Genomic DNA, 16,708 nt, shown 5'->3' with positions numbered 1-16,708 from the left:
CCTGAGAAGAACATCAACCTGGTCTGAAAAGTAGAGGCAGACTCAAGACATTAATAGCTGGAGGTTGACAGCTGCCTATTTTTCTTTTTTTTTTTGGTCTTTTCTTTTTTGGTACTGGGGATCGAACCCAGGACGTTGCGCTTGCTAGGCAAGCGCTTTGCTACTGAGCTGGGATAGCCCCTGCCTATTCTTCTTGACACCTGGCAATGAGTCCTTTCTTGGAGTGGTGTGTCTCCAAGTCTGCCATACTAGCCAAAAGAATGATGGTAGAAATTTTCAGACCTGTGATAGGCCAAGGAAGGAGACATTTTTCCTGTTTACAGATTTATTCAGGGCCTCTTGTATGTTGGATGCATTCACAAAGCATGTGTCTTCTAACACTGGGAGAAAGAGAAGATAAGAGAGAAAAAAAGAGATCACTTTTTGTGGCTTCATTCTCCCCATTGTCTGTTGTTTGGTTTTCTTGCTTGGCAGAATATTTAAATCTTGCTTATCTTTCAAGGCTCACTGCAGGATTGTCATGGTGACAACATCGGACATTGAAACTCTCCCCAAAAAGCAAGGACTTATTTGATAGCCTGTGCTTTCCAATCCTTCTTGCTGGCCAGCCTGGAGTATTTCTTATAGGTGAAAGAACAGGTTTTGTGTTTGTTTGAGTGTGGATTTTTTGTTTGGTTGTTTTTATACAGGTACTGGGGCTTGAAGTCAGGGCTTCACTTTCTTGCTTTTTTTCCTGTTCAAGGCTAGTGCTCTACCACTTAAGCCTCATTTCCAATTTCAGCTTTTTGCTGCTTAATTGGAAACAAGAGTCTATTGGATTTGTCAGTCCTCAGCTCTTAGCCTTCTGTGTAGCCAGGAATATAGGTGTAAGCTACTAATGCTGGGTTTCTAGTGTGTTCTTACCAGCACATTCACCTGTTTTATGTTTCTTGAACAATGTCTGCTTATCCTTCATCAATTTCATAGTGTGGTGGGGTGAGCTGTGTTCTTAGTATTTCCAGTTGACCTATGCAGAGTTTCCTGGGTCAAGTCTCCACATTTTGGGGAACAAATCTACTACTCTCCCTTGACATAGATTAATATTTACTCCACAATAAAGGAAGATCTAGAGAGGTTTTTTTCACATGCTTTCCCCCTCTCTCCTTTCCTCCCTCCCTCCCTCCCTCCTTCTCTTCCCTTCCTTCCTTCCTTCCTTCCTTCCTTCCTTCCTTCCTTCCTTCCTTCCTTCCTTCCTTTCCTCCTTCCTTCTTTCTTCTCTTTAGAAAGATCTTTTTACATCTATTTTACACCTCTTCTTCGATGATTGGTTGTCTTTCCCAAAGATGACTCCCCTTGCCTCTCCCACCTTGAATCCTCTTCAAGAATTTTGCCATCGTCCCCAACAAAGCTTTGTTTATTATTATCTTTATGAAAGGTATTCAATTCAACAAATTACTGTATAGTACCATGCATCTTGATCATTGTCCCCACTGAGAAGTGACGTCCTGTTGTTTTCCTTTCTAGTCTTGATAGTCTTGTAACTATGGGGCTGGAAAGGTAGCCCAGAGGTAGAGTGCTTGCCTCCCATGCATGAGGCCCTGGGTTTAATTCCTCAGCACCACATAAACAGAAAAGGCTGGATATGGTGCTGTGGCTCAAGTGATAGAGCACTAGCCTTGAGCTGAAGAGCTCAGGGACAGCACCCAGGCCTAGAGTTCAAGCCTCATGACCGACCAAAAACAAAAACAACCCCCCCCCAAACCATACTATGCCTGTGTCAGCTTATAACTATGTCTGTGACCAGATGACAGCAAAAGTGAAACTGTGACTTTTGTGGCCATGTTAGCTAAGGTGGTGAAGCTTCATGACTGTCTTGGGATATGTAAACCACTGTGAAGCAGGCCAAACATCCTTGAAGAAGCTCAAGTGAAGAGGAACTGAAACCTGGCAGAGCCTCCAAGCACAACTCCAGGTACAGATGCTCCAAGTGAGCTCTCTATAGATATGATGCTCTAGGCTGTAGACAGGCTGTTCAGGTTGAACAGACTAAGCAGAGATGAACCTCCCTCAGAGGCCTGCACAAATCAAAGATTTGTGAGCCAAAGAAAGGATCATTATTGTTTTAAGCCACTGCATTTGGGATGGGTTGTTTCCCAAGAATGGGAACCGGAACTCCTTCGCTTTGTAGTATCCTCAAAAGTGACATATTTCTGCTTTTTCTAGACAATTTTATTGTACTTGTGCCATACAGTGACCATAGGGGAAGATAGCTCAGCAAATTGATGTCTAAATGATGGTGGTGCTGACTTTCTAACTGTGCCATGTCTTTTTAGTGATGGTAGCTAGAGATTCACATCTTTTCTTCCCTTCCACTGGAGTCTGTGATGTTCTCTGGATGTTTCACTGATGGATAAATCTTCATGCCCCTGTCTGGGGATTTACACAAGACTTGAGAACACAGTGTAATCTTTCACAGTGCTTCTAAGAAGTTCTAAAAGGGAGCAATTTTATTACTGTTTAATCTTCTCTAGATTTCTGTGACACTCTGACTTCAAGAAGCCTTCTCTTCCCTCGCCTTTATATACCCCAGGATTTTTCAAACTCTTTTCTGTGTCCTCTAGAACACGAATAGATTTTCTGCAGAGAGACAAATCAGTTTTCAAAACACTGAATGCTTTATTATTCTCTTGAAGATTGATGATGCTCATTAGCATGGGGAATCCTGCAGCAAAGAAACTGTTTTCAATTATTCATTCATGTAAGTAGTGTTCACTAAGTACTGATTCTGATTCAGGCCTGTGTAGGTGCCAGGTGGTCTGTAGTATATTGGTCTACCATGGCCAAGCTGATTCGTAATCACAGATTGTAGTGAGTGCTCTGAACGAAAGGAGTTGCTGGCTACAGAGGGAATGAATGGTAGGGATCTGTGTTAGAGTGAGGGACAGCAGGACCTGTCTAAGTGGAGACTGATGGAAGAGTTAGTGTCGACAAATTGAAGAGAGTTCCAGGCAAAGAAAGCAGTACCTGCAAAGGTCATAAGACAAGACAAATATGAGCAGTAAAATATGTTATTGATCAGGTTGGCACAGAGGTTATGAGGAAAGGCCAATGAGGGTGAAGGAGAGGTGGGACTTGGAGGCCTGCTGGGAAAAAGAAGAAGTCAAGAGCCCAGTGATCATGGGTTTGTGACCCCATAGGGTGACAGAGAGGCTAGGAAGGTTGCATCAAGCCTTAATGTGCATAGAAGTGATTTTTTTGATATTCATATATCATTTCTCTTGGTTATTTTCCTTAAGTAGTTGCACAAAGAGGTTTCAGTTCAACATGCCAGTGTGTGAAAACAGTGCATTTTAATCAGAGTCCTCCTTTTCATCATTCTCCTCCATCTCTCACGGCCTCATTCTTCACCTTCAACTAACGTGGTCCCATTTTCACAAATGTCATAATATTCAGTGCACACCTGTGAAGAGAGATGTGAAGGTGTGATTCTGCTGGTCTGGTGTGTTGCTGGGGCCTTTGAGTTCCTCTCCCAGATGATAAATGCCAAGGTAGCTGGGAGAGGGGAGCAGGTGTGTAAACTACCACACTGGGACAATTCCTTTCTCTGCTCCCATCTAACTGCTGGCTCTGGCTCCTGCTGTTGGGAACATAAGTCATCTAACGGAGATGCCTTTCTAGAATGCGATTGCATCTTTTCAGATTCTAGTATTTTCTTGTTTACCATAAGTCTTACCTAAAACTCCAAGTGCAATTGATAATCATTGGTCTAAAGTTTCTCTTGTAAGAGTTAGCTCATGCTACCACCTGGTAATTCAACTTCACATTTCATAGCTCAGATGGAGCAGTGGTGGCAAGAAAACCCCAGGGGACTTTCCCCTATGATTTCCCTTGGGCTAGACAGCAAAGGCTGGGGACAGGGTCACCTTAGAGTGATGTGACCGTGATGGCAATCCAAACTTCATCGCAGGTGGGTGGGGTATGGGTCCCTCTCCATTTAGCTTCTCCCTATCATGTTTTCCTGCTTCATCTGTTAAATTCTTTCTGGCTTCAAAGTCACCTCCTATAGAAGCAAATTCCAACAAGCCAAGAAGTCTAAATGTATGTTTATTTTTTTTCAATGTGTGCTTTTTCTAAAAAAAGGAAAAGCCTTGTAAAATCTGTGTGTGTGTGTATGTGTCTGTGTGTGTTGGTACTGATTTGTCTAGCTGTGTAGTACCACTTGAGCTGTAGGTCTACTTCTGTCTTTTTTGCTGGTTAATTAAGAATAAGAACCTTAAGGATTGTCCTGCCCTAGCAGGCCTCAAATCACAGCCCTCAGATCTCAGCCTCCTGAGTATCTAGGATTATAGGCATGCCTATAATCACAGATGCCTACTTTTATTTATTTATTTATTTATTTTTTGCTTTCAATTGCAAAGGGTCCTGGTTCTTGGTGTAATACTGGCCTTCCTTTACTGGAGGAGGCAAAATGTGTAACACATCTTCTGTGCCTGTGCATTTGTCTAATAGCAGCTGAATGATGAAGATCACAGAGAGTAGCCTAGGCTCAGAACAGAGATCTTTCTCTCTTGAGGTCTTATGATTTCTTGCTGTTTTGATATTTATTCATCACATTCTTGAGTATCTATGGACTAGTTACTTATTTCCTCAGATAGTTTTCCAAAGTCAAGTAGGGATTAGATGGGGTACCTGAGATTATTATACAGTTGGTTACATATTTATTTTAATTAACACTAAGTAAAACATTAGAAAATATATTAGCCCTGCAATTGATCTTAGTATGTTTCTTAGCATAAAGCCAGGTTATTGCTCTAAGGGCTGGAAGTGCAGCTCAAGTAGGAGAACGTTTGCCTAGCAAATGTGAGGCCCTGAGCTCAATCCTCAGTACTGCCAAAAAGAAATAAGGAAGAATAGTAACTAGTAGCTTAGGCTACAGAGTGATATGGAAAACAATCTTGAAGGTGGTATGCAAATCATGGGACCCAAAGGGATTTGGCACTAATGACTTCAAGTGTTATTCTTGCCCAAGGAAGTGCTGCTTGATGGAGAACACTTATTACTTACCACACACTTAAAGTAAGTATGGTAAGACTTTTGCCCTTGAGGAGCTAACAGGAAAACAGTCCCATAAGCTAAGCACTGGTGGCTCACACCTGTAATCCTAGGTACTCAGAAAGCTGAGATCTGAGGAATGCAGTTTGAAACCAGCCACAGCAGAAAAGTTTGTCAGAATCTTATCTCAACCCCCAAAAAACTGGGAGTGTGATGTAGCTCAATTGGTAAAGTTCTAGCCTTGAGCAAAAAGTTAGAAGAGGAAGAGGCCCTGTGTTCAAGCTCTAGTATGGGCACAAAAAAAAAGAAGAAAGGAAGGGAGGAAGGAGAGGAGGAAGGGAGGGAGAGAAGGAGTAAAGAAGGGAGGAAGGAAAAAAGGAAGGAAGGAAGGAAGGAGGAAGAAAGAAGAGAAAGAAAGAAAGAGAAAGAAAGAAAGAAAGAAAGAAAGAAAGCCAGAGGGTACATAAAGAACTATGGGTAATACCAGCCATGTGGAAGGAACTACTTTACATATAAATTATTTTACTTTATTTGCTCAAGAAGATGAACAGGATGTTTGACTTTTAAGTCCATTTTACAGATGTGGAAATTGAGTGAGGAGATTCAAGTAACTTATCTTAGGCCAGCCAGTTGGAAGTAGCAGAGGCAGGATCCGAGGCTAGGCAGTGTTTATTCTATTGGTAGTATTCACACAGGACTGTGAGAGAACAGTGGACTAACCAGTGACTTAGGAGAGCCCGAGAAAGCCCATGTGGACAGGGGGACTCAGAATGCTACATGGACCAACAAGGCAACAGATGGGTGAATGTGTTCTGAGTTTGAGTGTGGTAATCAGGGTCATATGGAGTGGGGTTTAGGATGAATGACTCCAAGGGGAATAATTTGGGAACTGTGGAAGCTGCTGGGATGAGAGAAGGAGGTAAGAGAGAGGGAGGGTCGGGGTTGATGAGTGTGTTGGGTTGATAAATGGGCTAAGGTGGATGGTAGGACATTCCTGAAAGGCTCCGTGGGGAAGCTAGGGAGAATAAAAGAAGAAGACAAAAATACTGTCAGACCTCAGAGTCCAATAGAGAGGGGCCCAGGTGGTCATCCAGAAGCCCTGACTCCAGAGGGACATTCAGCTACAAGATGCCCCCCTAGCCATAAGCCAAGGAATAAGGGCTGAAAAAGAGGAGACATGAACTTCTGGGCCCTGAAAGCAGGGTGATCTGAAGGGATCCAGGAGGGCACTGATGTCACTTGCTATTGTTGGAAAGACATGACCCTCTGGTGTCAGGAAAAAGTAAAAAACAACCAGACACACAAGAGATAAAGGAGATGTTGTCAAGGTAATTTATTTCTGAGCAGAAGGGTGCATAACCTTTCTACTCAGAGTTAGGCAGGCAAACTAGGCATGGCTGTCTGCTCTATTTTTATCTCCACCCAAGGAATGATGCTGTCCTTCCTTCTCGTCAGCAGTCAGGCTCCTATTCTATTCATAGCCGGCCATCGGGCCATAGGAGATGCGAGGAAGTTAGGAAGCACTTGGTCCATCAGTGAAAATTTTCCCGCCAAGGGAAGGGAGTCTATTCTAAAACCCTTGACACAGCTGGTAGTTGCCGTTTGAAGTTAAGAAGGAAATAATTCCAGGGAAATATTAGCACAAAATGGTAACTGGTTTCAAGATGGAGACTCTTGGATTTGACAGAACAGATTGCCTTTTCTCACATTATAATGAGGAAGTTTGGGATGTCAGGAGCATTTGAACACAGGAAGACTTGTTCCACTTTATTCATAGTGGTATAGCTCACTTGATTATTACCTGTACATCTTTCCAAAGTGGAGCCTAGATCTTTCCTAATGATTACCTTTGTTCATGTCAATCCTCTCCATACCATATTCTCTACTTTCTATTTAAGAAATGGAAAACTTCAAATGAATTCATCTCCATTCCCAAAAAAGAGGTGACCAAAAATCTATTATCATGTCACTTAAGAAAATATTAATGAGAAATGTGAAGAACACAATAACTATAGAGGTGGTTTGGCCATATGCAGTCAAAGCTATCTTATTACTTGTTTTATCTACTTAGTATTCTAAAGTTTTAGTACTTATTTCTAGGAGGTAATGTTGGCACACGTTACTATCCAGGAGCCCTTTCTTTACTCGCTGAGAACTAGAATTATAAACATGCAAGGTGGCTGCCTTCTCTCACTGTCCTTGTCTCTGTGTTTGTTGTTTAGTCTCTGTCTGTCTGTCTCTGTCTCTGTCTCTCTCCCACCCCCCCCCTACACAGTTTCTCAGTTTTGAGACAGAGTCTTATTCTGTAGCCCAGGCTTCCCTTGAACTCCAGCTCCTTCTGACCCTATGTCCTGTGTGCTCTGATTATGGGTGTGTCCTGGCTCACAGCTTTCTTCAGAGAAGAAGAATTAGTAGCTGACTTTTATCCACCTGCCTCTGGCTTCTCCTTCTTGCATGTGATGCTGTATGTCCCTTATAGATAAGTGATGTCACAATTGAGACAGTATAGATTTTTCCTCCTTTTGCGACATGTTAGCTGTGTGTTCTAAAATTTCATAATAAAATGTTGAAACAAAAGTAACTTCCTCACATTTGAATAAAATATGTGACATCTAAAAGAAAAAGGAACTAAAACCCAAATTTCTATTAAACACAGAAAGCTGAGATTATGTGATGCATAAATACTGTAGTTTTATAGATGGCTTTTGGAACTTGGATATTTTGGAGCTATTTTGAAGAAAAAAAATAGAAGGGAAAAATAGATGGGGAGTGGGATGTCCTAGATTATCTGCTTAAATGTAAAAGATATTTTGAACTCTGGGTGCCTATGGCTCATACCTGTAATCCTAGCTAATCAGGTAGCTGAGATTGGAGGATTGTGATTCAAAGCCAGGCTGGGGAAGAAAAGCCCATGAGACTCTTTTTTTTCCCCTCTAAATTCCTTTTGTAGGGGCTGGGAAGGTGGCTTAGTGGTAGAGTGCTTGCCTAACCTTCATGAAGCCCTGGGTTCATTCCTCAGTACCTCATAAACAGAAAAAGCTGGAAGTGGCGCTGTGGCTCAAGTGGTAGAGTGCTAGCCTTGAGTACAGAGAGGCTCAAGGAGAGTGCCCAGGCCCTGAGTTCAAGCTCTAGGACTGGCCCAAAAAAATTAATTAAAGCAAAAATTACAGGGTAAGACTTAACAAAACTATCAAAGGAAGTAAAAATGGAACTAGGCGCAGGACACTGTGAATTTATGAATATGGGAAGGACAAGGATAGGAGGACTGTGAGCAGGTGCTGAAGATCCTAGGGGAGAGGATCTGGTGCAGTTTTGATCTTAAGACATGTGCCTAGGTAAAGAAATAATGAGATAAGGTCCCTAAGCCCTACGATGTGCTGAAGAGTCATGCTCACCATTGTCGCTGTCGCTGTCATCCTCTCCTTCCTCAGCTTCTTCTTCATCATCCTTGATCAACTCCAGCCTGTCTCCCCCATCCCATCTTTATTATTATCATCATCATCATCCTCAGCAGAGTCCTCTGCACCCCCTTCAGACTCCATCTTGACACTAAGCTCATCTTTCTTCAGGGAGCTGCTGCTCTGTTCTTCCGACTTACTCTTCTTCACCTCAACTGTAGACAACCAGGACAGGTGTGCTTGTATGCTCTGTCCCTTTTCAATTTTTTTCCAGGCTGTCCAGTAAAGAATCCACGTTTTTGTTTAATCTGAGTCAGTTCTTTCTTAATGGCTTGAAGGTCATCTCCTTTCAACTTTCCAGACATGGAAGAAGATCTTTGATGCCCATTCTTAGAACTGAAGTCACTTTTGCCCCTGTGTGAAGTGTTTCCTGATCCACAATGCTGTTTAGAGAGCCCAAGCAATAGAGGGGGTGGTGGCGGCACAGGTGCTGGGCACATCCTGTCATAATAATCTCTTTGAAAGTCATAGTCCAAGTCAAATGAGGAGCCGTACATCTCCACTGCAGATCGTTTCACACCTGCTTTTCCTCGATTCACTTTTGGCTCTGCAGCCAGACTAATAGCTAAAACGTGGCCAGCAACCACTCTGTCATTCTCTCCTGCTACAGCGCTCCAAGCATTTCTCTCATTAGCATACTGCACAAAGGCAAAACCCTTATGAACAGAGCAACCCAAAGTTTTGCCATACTTCCAGAGGATTGCTTCCATGTCAGACTTCTTGACCACAAGTATATTGAGATTCCCAGTGAATACACAGGAGCTCATGGAATTGAGGATGTCTTGTTGGGAATATTGCCAGCCATTGTGAATGATAGTCTGGCTCCTCACAAAATGTAGCTGAAGATCAAAAAAACTCACTGAAGGCAGGAGAGAAAAGAGATTCTATTTGAATCGCCTACTCCCAGGTTTGGTGAGAAGTCAACTGCTCCTTGAGGTGGACAATGAGGAATCAACCATCCAGTTTCGTCTCTTTACAAAATGGCCTCCGTGAGACTCTTATTTCCAATAAACCACTCAGAAAAAGCCAGAAGTGGCACTGTGGCTCAAGTGGTAGAGTGCTTAGTTCAAGCCCTAGGACTGGCAAAAAAGAAAAAAAAGAAAAAAGATACTTTGGACCAATGCATTTCCTTTTTTCTTTTTGATGACACTGGAGTTTGAACCTAGAGCCTCACATTTGCTTGACAGGAGCTCTACAACTTGAGCCACATCCTTATTCCTCTTTTATTTTAGTTATGTTAGAATCCTGTTGGTTTTGCCTGAGGTTGGCTGACCCAGACTTTGATCTTTCTACCTATACTTGGAAGTAGCTATGATTATAGGTGTAAACTATGACAACCAACTTGGTTTGCTGAAGTGGATTCTTGAAAGATTTTTCCCAGACTGGTATGGAGTTGGGCCAAGACCAATATGTTATTCAGCAGAATTAGGATAAGAGCTACATGATTTAAATTTCTTAGTAGTCTCATTAAAATGAAAATTAAGAAGAAAACAGTGAAAATAAATTTTAGTACGATTTGATTTAAACCAATACACTTAAATATATTTAAAAATGTTTTCTAAATAAAGTTTCAATGAGACATTTTACATATCTGTTTGGATAGTCTTTGACATGCAGTGTATTTATACATATAACCTATCCCAATTTGGAGTTGTCACTTGGTCATTGGATAGATCAGGTATAGGCAAAATGAAATAGCATAGTTCCATTGCATTGCCTTCCTGTAGATTTATTTATTTACTTATTCATTTATTTATTTTTATGCCAGTCCTGAGGCTTGAACTCAGAACCTGGGCACTGTTTTCAAACTCTTTTACTCAAGACTGGTACTCACTTGAGCTTCAGTGCTACTTCTGGATAGTTGGTGGTTGATTGGAGATAAGAGTCTCCTAGGCTGGCCTTGATTCATAATCCTCAGATCTCACCCTCCTGAATAGCTAGTATTATAAATGTGAGACACCAGCATTCAGCTGTATTCCAATTTAATTTTCCAATTTCCTCTCCTTCCAGAAAAGTAAAACCAAATTTAAGTAGTGTGGGTAGCCAAATAACTGTGGCTCACACTTGTAATCTTAACTACTTATGAAGCTGAGATCTGTTGGATTGTATTTTGAAGCCATTCCAGGCAGAAGAATCCGTGAGACTCCATTTCCAACCAGCAAAAATAAACTCTGGAGGCATAGCTTATGTGGTAGAGTACCAGCCAAGAGCAAGAAAGCTGAGTGAATGTGAGGCCCTTGAATTCCAGCCCCAGAACCAGCACACACAAGTACAAAATAGTGGGGAATGCTTTATGTGTGATTCCATGTGTACTGTCATAGAGGTGAATTTTCTCTGTCTCTTCCACTGTATACCTCTTACTACATCAAGTGTGTTCATGGCGTTTAACATAGTCATTATTTCTTAAAATATAATCTCTAACACAAGCCAGGCACGTCTTTAAAGGAGTCATGGGCTCCCCTGCTGGAGGGAGCCCCGGACATAATGGGAATGGGATGGTGATAGGACCGCCATGCTGGTTTTCAACATGTAGCAATAACATTGCCACCATCGGTCCTTTCAGATTCAAGAGAAAAATCCCAATGTTGTATGGGCAATCCGATGGATTTTTAAGGGTCGTTTTGACTTTTGTGATTTTTTTTCAACCTTATGCCTGGAAGGACTTCAGCCAAAGCTGAGATCCCTCTGTAGTAAAGTGAGTCGTTTAAATAGCAGTTTGTTGACTTGACCTGTTCTCCTTCTTGTCCAGCTTCTCCTGAGGATGGACGTTCAGGACCCCACTGCTATCTCAGGGCACTTTACCAGCTGATGGGCAGATTAACACTGAGGGCTGTTCTCCACATGCTCCCTGGCTTTCCTTACTACTTTGCCAAACTTGCTGTTCCCTCTCTTCCATTGGTGTTCTGCTTCTGCTTCACAGAAGCTGCCCATAGAAATGCAGATTTGGTCCTGTGGACACTAATGTTTAAATTGTTTCAGGTAAGTTTTGGATGGGGAGTTAATGCCTGGGGAGTCAAACTTCCTTCAAAGAAGGGCTTTGAATGTAGGAGTTAAATTAATGGCTTTCAAATCTATCCTGGGACAAGATGACAAGATGACAGGCGATTCTTCGTAGCAAATGCTAGCATATGTGTGTGTGTGTGTGTGTATGTACACACACGTGTACATATATATACATATATATATGTAATCAAGGTAAAATCATATTTAACTTTGTTGCTCCAGAAGTTCTTTCTTTAGAATTCTTGAACTTTATTCTGCTAATTTTTTTCTCACAATGTAGCATGGAGAACTGGAGTTATCTGGAGAAGGATCCTTTACTTCAAAAGGTATTTATCATCAAAAACACTAAAATGATGTCTTTTATGGAACTTAAATAAATGGATAAACTGAACTTTTATTATGCTATGAAGTTTTATTTTCAACCATAAAATGATACTTTTATGACTTTGTGGGCTTAGGCAAATATAGACATGTATCAAAAGTAATATAGATTTCAGCTTTTATGTATTGGAAATTGAAAATTAACAATAAATTTCAATAATGTGAGAAATTAAAATGGTATATTTTTCTTTACAAAAATTGAAAATCAATCATATTTTTATAGAGATTAAATGAATAAAATCTCCTTTTAATGTAATATATTGGACATTTTCATTACTTTTCTCCAAATGTGGTGCGTACGATAGCTCACTTGGCACCATTACCTTAGGTTAGTTACCTTAGGTTAGTAATTCAATCTGCTTCTGAGAATGTTTCCCACTAATTTTTCCCACTTATTTTTAAACTTTTCAAGGTCAGCTTTAGGTTAGTATTCTTAGTATTTAACACATAGTGGTATAATATTGTATTTATTGAAACAACACATAAGTTTGGATCTGTCAGACTCAAAGAGCCATGATTTTACAGAGAATAAAAAGGCTTGATAATATGGTTTTGTATGTGCTGTGTTCCAGTACTGGGACTTGAATGCATGGCTTCAAAGTCAGGCTTGACTTTTTCAACTCAAGGCTGATAATCTGCCACTTGAGCCATAATACCACTTCCAGCTTTTTGCTGGTTACTTGGAGGTAAGAATTTCATGGATTTTCCTGTCAGATCTGGCTTTGAACCACGATCCTCAGATCTCAGTCTCTCGAGTAACTAGTATTATAGGCATGAGCCACCAGCACCCAGTGATGATATGATGATATGATGATATACTTGTAGATGGGGTAAGAAAGTCAAAGGAAGGGCACAATATCCAAAGAGTACCTACCATGTGCTAGGCATTTTGATATATGGCATATCACTTGGCATCTGTGGTAATAGCTTATGTCCCATGGGATATCTATGTCCATTAAATATTCTCAGCAGAGGGCAGGCCAAGTTTATGACAGTTAAGCCAGTTATAAAGAGAAACCACAGGCCTTAAAAGGATTTCTAGATCATTGTTTGTGGTGACCTTAGGAACTTTGAAGGTCAGGAAATAATTTGACATTATATCCAGGTTTTACTCTACAATAGTTTCTTGATTGTTGTTCAAGTCTTCCTCACTCATTTCTGAGTGACATCTGGCTCAAGTCAGAATCATGGGCTTCTTTGTAAACATACATTCATGAGGAAGAATTATTTCTCTTGTGTGAAGCCCACTCTCAAATCCAGCCAGACTTTAGGCAGTTTATGTAATCTCCATATCAATGAAAATTTCATATGTAGAATTTTTGATTTGTGGATTTTTTTTCTTTTGTGTTAGTGGTTCTGAAGTTTGAACCTAGGGACCTGTGCTTGCTGGTCAGCCATGCCTCCAGCCTGTGTCAATGAAAATTTCAATATCTAGTTCATAGGCTGAGAGTGAAATGGGTTTATGAATATGACAACTGGCTGTGTCAGTTAACCATTGCCGTAATAATGCCATGTCCTTAGGGCCATGTGACAATCAGTTTTGATTGTTCACATGTTTGAATCTGCTAAGGATTAGCTAGATGGTTGCACCCATCTGGGCTGACTTGTCAAGCTGTCAGTAGTCTGATCTAGGCTGAGACAACTAGGGTCCCTTGGCTCTGGTCCAACTATCCCTCATTCTCTCAGATTAGCTTAGGCATGATCCCAGGATGGTGCAGAGGTAAAAAAAGACTAGTCCTAATGTAAATGGCCATGACAAACCTTGGCTTAGTGTACATCTGCTAACATCCCATTGGCCTACTTGAGCCACTGAAAAGGTAAGTTTAGTTCAAATGCTGAAATATTCAGCAGATTAGTTAGGACCCAGGACACCTAAAGAATAACTTACAGTGGAAAGCATTGTTTCAAAAATCCCAGCTGTAGAGACTAGAATGTCCTACCTCCATCCTTACTTGTTCCTCATAATCTTAGTTGAGGGTCTGGGGGTACAAGAGACAGTCCTAATTGAGAACTACAATTTCAAGTCTGAAGATCTGCATTGACTCAGCAGATCTTCTCTGACTGATCTGTGCTTCATTTGCATAAGGATGACCAATCAGAACACAGCTCAGGGCATAAAAACTCCTGGAGTCAGAGGCAGAGAGAGTGAGGGAAAGAGGGAATGAGGGAAGAGAGAGGGAGGAGGAAGAAAGGGGAAGGGGGAGAGAGAGACACAGAGAGACACAAAGAGACAGAGGGACACAGAGACACAGAGAGAGAGTGAGAGAGAGAAAGAGAAAGAGAGGTCATAAAATGGACTAGAAAAGCAGATACACAGACAGAGTGGCGGAAGGCTTGATCAAGATCCTTCTCTGAATTAAGTTCTTCACACTCATCCCCTGCTGTCCTAGACTTTATTTGTCAAAGTTCTGAGACAAGAATCCAAGAAAGCTATAGCTGTGCAGTGAAGATTTAACACTCAGACATGGTCTGCTGCTGAGCTAAGTAGGTGTTGCCTGCTAAAAGCCTGCAATCCTAATGGTTGCTGCTGGCTTTGGAGCTAGAAGGGCTGTGATGCCAATGAGCTCTGCCCACTTTGAGCAACAGCAGAAGAGAATTTCACATCACCATGGTGGAGAACAGTGTCAGAGAGTGAGGCAGGCTGCAGCAGAGCTATATGATGAAATACATGGACACCTGGGGTGGCGGGCGGGCGGGACAAGGTAGAGATGTTCTGCCGTATACCACAATAGACGCTTGGTGACTTAGAACAACATCTGGCTGGCTTTTGGATAACCAGTACCTGAATAGCAAACACCTGTGTTTGGTGTCATCCCTATCTCATGAGTCTTGGTGAGGTGTAGAACACATCTGCTGAGAAAGTGGGAAAAAGTTGAGATACCTTTAGGGCTTCTGTACCTAAAAGAATGAAGCACAGGATCTGGACCTGACTGTCCCAATGTACTTGTCTAGAGCCTTGGATCTGGAGCTGGGATGCAAAGACGCATGGAGAAGCCACACAGGTAGTGATGTAAGGAAGTGATGTGTAGTCTCAGGGCAGAAGTGATAGAGAAGTGCTTGTGGTGGCTTGTGGTGGATTCTTGTGATTGCTTGCAGCAATGACCTCAGTTTCTTTCCCTGTATAAGATCCTCTGGGGAGTGATTTTTGTAATTCCTCTTAATAGAGGGGCAGATTTTGTTTCCCTACTCCTTAAGAACGGGATGGCTGGTCTTGTGATTTGCTTCGGCTGGTGAAGGAAAGGAGTTCCAAAGTGAGGCCTCATGAGGTGTTGGGTGCTATTGTGATTTCTTCCCCAGCGCCAGAAGAGCAGGACTGGTCTAGACTTTTGGAGGGGGAGAGCCATGTGGAACAAAGCTAAGTCATTCCAGCTGTCCCAGGAGCTGGCCAACACAGAACCCCAGGATGAAGCTGCTCACCAGTCCTCAGCACAAGAGCATCAAACACTTATGTGTCACACTTATTCTGGGTCACTGATAGTTTGTTAGGTTGTGTTATTGTAGAAACAACTATTGATATACTGTGCTAACTGAGGTACTTTGGCTCTGGTCTATGATATTCTCATGGGGTTAGCCTTTGTATAATTGTATGGTGAGATTTTCAGTTATTCTGGCTGCCTAACATCACTTTGTTTCTGTCCATTTTCAGAATCCTGACCTCTAGAAGTCTTGAAAATTGTGAGTTACTTACTGTCTTCCACCACATCGATGCTGCCTGAAATACTGCCATTGTCCCCAAACAAGGGATGTATCTGTTGAGTGCTTGCAGAGCTGTCAGTAAACTTGTCTACAATTGTCTAGCTTGTAAGAAAATAACTGTGCAATTTGCACAGGATGTAGATGGTATTGGCTTTTAACACCAGGAAGTCACTCACTGGAATAAGTGTGTAGCTCAGCTTTCTGAAAACAATGAGTAATTCAGTTATTAATTAAAAATAGGCAGTTAGTAGCCAGACAGATTTGCTACAGAGTGCTTGAACTGAGCTGATTCTCAGTTCCCTCTCATTAGAATCTAAGAAATCTTTTTCTTGGTATATATTTTTATTGTAAAGATACTGTACAGAGGGGTTACAGTTACACGAGTAAGGTAATGAGTCCATTTCCTATTGAGCATTGTTGCCTCCTCCTTTGTTTTTCCCCTACCATCCCTTCCCTCCCCACCTCCCCAGCTTCTCCCTCTCCACCCCCATCCTGAAGTTGTAAAGTTCATTTTCAACATAGTGTCTTGTACAGCTCATTGTTACAATGGGTCAGCCTGTATTCTTATTTCAGCATTTTATTATTTCCCTTCCCCTCCCCAAATTAGATAAATGTATATACAAGATGCAGGGCACCGAGCACTAACAGTGGAAAAAATGGGGACCTAAAGTTTAAAGGGCTATATATGTACCTTGGCTCTACCTTGGGCAGATGGCTTAGATATCCCAAGTCCAGTTTTGAGATCAGGGAGCCAAACCTATCCTTACCCGTTGTCAAAGCTATGTAACAATAGAAATAATGTTTGTGAATGTGTTTGGTAAATTATAGAGAGCTATATCATTGAGTATGTGATGTGCTAACTGCTTTAGGGTTCCTTGATCCCATGTTGACTAGAGGTCAAAAAGGAAGGGATAAGAATCCAGAGTATATCTGGAGTATGAAGTCACTATCCAGGTAGTTTTGAGATAATTATGATATTTATTTAGTCTTTTCTCTGGTTCCTGACACAAGACTTCTCAAAAGAAGTGCCTTCTATTGTAGAGAAGTCATGCTTGTAGGTAGCTTCAGGATGGATGCCGATTGCCAGAGGATCTAATATTCAGTGAGAAGATTGAAACTCCCAGCCCCATCCTTTGGCC

General features: G+C 41.6%; 1 pseudogene; it reads right to left on the bottom strand.

Annotated features, from left to right (window-relative positions):
- Positions 1-8,391: 8,391 nt before the first annotated feature.
- Positions 8,392-9,294, bottom strand: LOC105994825 (annotated as a pseudogene).
- Positions 9,295-16,708: the final 7,414 nt, after the last annotated feature.

This window comes from Dipodomys ordii, unplaced genomic scaffold (assembly GCF_000151885.1).
Source record: "Dipodomys ordii isolate 6190 unplaced genomic scaffold, Dord_2.0 Scaffold110, whole genome shotgun sequence".
Taxonomy (NCBI): Eukaryota; Metazoa; Chordata; class Mammalia; order Rodentia; family Heteromyidae; genus Dipodomys; species Dipodomys ordii.
The sequence above is the reverse complement of the archived record's forward strand: the minus strand, read 5'-3'. Positions and strand labels throughout refer to the sequence as shown.